Raw genomic sequence first — 3,513 nt, 5'->3', positions numbered from 1 at the left:
TCTGCCTCAGCCTCCCACGTAGTTGGGATTACAGATGCGCGCCAGTACACCCAGCTAATTTTTGTATTTTTGGTAGAGACAGGGTTTCACCATGTTTGCCAGGATGGTCTCAAACTCCTGACCTCATGATCCACCCTCCTCAGCCTCCCAAAGTGCTGGGATTACAGGTGTGAGCCAATGCGCCCAGCCCAGGGCACTAATATCTTACTCATGAGGACTCTACTCTCGTGACCTAATCACCTCCCAAAGTTGCCATCTCCTAATACAGTCATGCTGGGGATTAGGCTTCAACATATGAATCGAGGGGGACACAAACGTCCAACCACAGCAGAGTTTCACCATGAATAGTTGTTTCTTTCTATCTCCCTTACTATCATATCAGCTCTGAGAGCACAGAGATGTAGTCTTGTTCATTTCCTATGTCTAGTTTGACCACAGTTCCTGGTACTTATCAGGTGTTCAATACTTGTTTGTTGAATGAATCAGTGAATGTACCAGACGCTGTTCTGAGTATTGGGAAGAACATGGACCCTCAACCATGGACCCTCTGTCCTTTGGTAGGAAAGTCTGAGATTATACAAAATAGCAACATTCTAAAATATTCATCCATAAGAAAAGAAAGGGGGCTGGAAGCAGTGGCTGAGGCTTGTAATCCCAGCACTTTGGGAGGCTGAGGCAGGCGGACTGCTTTAGTCTAAGAGTTGGAGACCAGCCTGGGCAACATGGTGAAACCTCATTTCTATAAAAAATACAAAAATTAGGCCAGGCGCGGTGGCTCATGCCTGTAATCCCAGCACTTTGGGAGGCTGAGGTGGGCGGATCACCTGAGGTCAGGAGTTCAAGACCATCCTGGCTAACACAGTGAAACCCTGTCTCTACCAAAAATACAAAAAAAATTAGCCCGGCGTGTTGGCACATGCCTGTAATCCCAGCTACTCCAGAGGCTGAGGCAGGAGAATTCCTTGAACCTGGGAGGTGAAGGTTGCAGTGAGCCAAGATCATGCCACTGCACTACAGCCTGGGTGACAGAGCAAGACTTCGTCAAAATATATATATATATACAAAAATTAGCTGGGGATGATGGTGCATACCTGTAGTCTGAGTTACTCTGGAGGCTGAGGTAGGAGGATCACCTGGGCCCAGGGAGGTTGAGGCTGCCATGAGCCATGATTGTGCCACTACTCCAGCCTGGGCTACAGAGTGAGAAATCCTGTCTCAAAACAAAGCTGGGGGTGGGGGGCGGTGTTGGGGCAGGAGGAACTCACTTTATGAAACGCCTACTACATACCAGGCGCCATGTTAAGTACTTTATGAGCACTACTTCATTTAAACCCAGAATTACCCTAGAAGGCAAATACTATCATCCTCCCTCACATAGGAGACACTGGAAGCTCAAAGAGATTACATAGCTGTCTGAGAGTATCCCGGGGGTAAGTGATCTACCCACCCAGTGCTGCCAGACTAGAAAGCCCAAACTCTGCACTTCACCAGTCAAGCTCCAGGAGTGATATAAATATAAGGCGTGCCTGTTTGTCCGTCTGTCCTCTGGAAAGTGTAAGTTTCCCGAGGATAGGGATCAGGTCTCATTTACCATTATACTTCCCAGAGCTCAGTCAAGTGCCTGTAACATATTACTTGCCCAATAAATTGAGTGGTCTTGCAGCCACCTGCAGATGGCGCCAGAGGCGATCTAGTCGTTGATAATGAATTGATCACGGTTGGAACAACAGGACATGGAGAAATTAATCTCTTCTGCCCTCATTCCCCCACAGCCTTTGTGCCTCTATGTCTTACACGTGGCTGTGAGTGGCCTGTCTTTCAGAGGGGCTTTAAGAATCTCTAGGTGCAAGTGTCTATGTTGACATTTGAGGTGGCAGGATAATTTATGGATGCAGCTTTTGCTACTAGCTCACTGTGTGTCCTCAAAGGCCAGGGGCGTGCCTTGTTTATCTTGCCTCCTGGGGCAGAGTAGGCTCTCCGTAAAGGTGTTTGGCCAAGGCAAGTGTCAGCTGGAAGGCCCTTGTTGGTCACCATGGTGACTTCTGACTCCCTCAGCAGCTCCCCTGAATCCGAGAGCCTCCCACCTGGCATTCCCTTGGCCTCAATGCAGCCCAGAGCTGAGGGGCTCCCCGGATTCACAGGAGACGTGGGCTCAGTGCTCCTGCTTCATGGGATGTTTTCCCAGGCCTCGTCTCTCCAGGCCATTCATCTTGATTATGTATTGGCAGCTGTGGATGATTAAACGCCCCGCCATTCTTTCGTTTGTTTCTCAGCAAGGAAGTGTCAGAGTTTTCATTCTGCAGAAGGCTTTGACCTTGGCAGTGGTCAGAGTGCCCTTGGCACACCTGCCTCAATGCTCCAGTTTTCTGACTGCACAGCCAAAAGAGGCAGATTAAGGAAAACTTGGGTCTTACTCTCTGAGACAGCAACAAGGTGGGGAGGTGGGGAAGGCTTTCTCCAGCTGGGGGAATGGAACAGTCACCTCTCATGGCCACCTCTTCCTGGTAACCTTGATCACCACTCACTGTCACCTCTTTCTGGAAGCCTTCCTGATACCCAGAAGCCCCATCTCTACCTTGATGTTCTGTGGTGGTTATTCTACGGTTGACAGGTGCCAGCCTCCTCTCCCTTCGCACAGCACACTGAACCTGAAGAGTGAGTATCCTGTGTCCCAAACACGCATACAACTATCAGCCCCAGGTGTTGCCCACGCCAAGGCGGGAAGGGGCTCTCTTCCCTCTCCTCAAAGGTGGCCAGCCCTATTCTCAGGAGGCAGGTTTAGGAGGCAGGTCACCGGGCAGTTTCTGGGAGATGGGCACTGCTGCTCCCACGCTCATGATATGGGCACTCTGCTTTAGTGGCTAGATGAGGACTGGTAAAGAAGAGATGAATGAAGACAGACAGATGAGGGGAAAACAGTGTAAATTTAACCTCAGACAGGACCTTTGCCTCCATCATCGTGGGTAGGCAGGAGCCACTCTCCATTATCTGGGGATGGGCAGTCTTTGACTTGTAACTTTGGCCCAACCAGCCAGAATTTATCGCCACAGAGCTGGCCCCTGGGGGTGTTGGTGGGAATGCCACCAGCCAGGAGGCAGCCATCCCACCCTGATGGGAAACCACCTCCCTGGCACTGATGCATGGGTCACCTCTGTAGGCCTATAGCTGGCCCCATCGCCTACACACTTGGGAGCAGCTAAGGGCAGACCAATGGATTGAGTCCCTTATATGCAAGGCACTGTAGGGCAAGCAGAGAGATGAGTAGTTTGCACTGAAGGCTGGGTGCGGTGGCTCACACCTGTAGTCCCAGCAGTTTGGGAGGCCAAGATAGGAGGATTGCTTGAGGCCAGGAGTTCAAGACCAGCCTGACCAACATAATGAGACCCTGTCTCAATTTTTTTTTTTTTTTTTTGAGACGGAGTTTCGCTCTTGCTACCCAGGCTGGAGTGCAATGGCGCGATCTCGGCTCACTGCAACCTCCGCCTCCTGGGTTCAGGCAATTCTCCTGCCTCA

The sequence above is a fragment of the Cebus imitator genome, unplaced genomic scaffold, assembly GCF_001604975.1.
Source record: "Cebus imitator isolate Cc_AM_T3 unplaced genomic scaffold, Cebus_imitator-1.0 Scaffold15, whole genome shotgun sequence".
In the NCBI taxonomy this organism is placed as follows: domain Eukaryota; kingdom Metazoa; phylum Chordata; class Mammalia; order Primates; family Cebidae; genus Cebus; species Cebus imitator.
The sequence above is the reverse complement of the archived record's forward strand: the minus strand, read 5'-3'. Positions refer to the sequence as shown.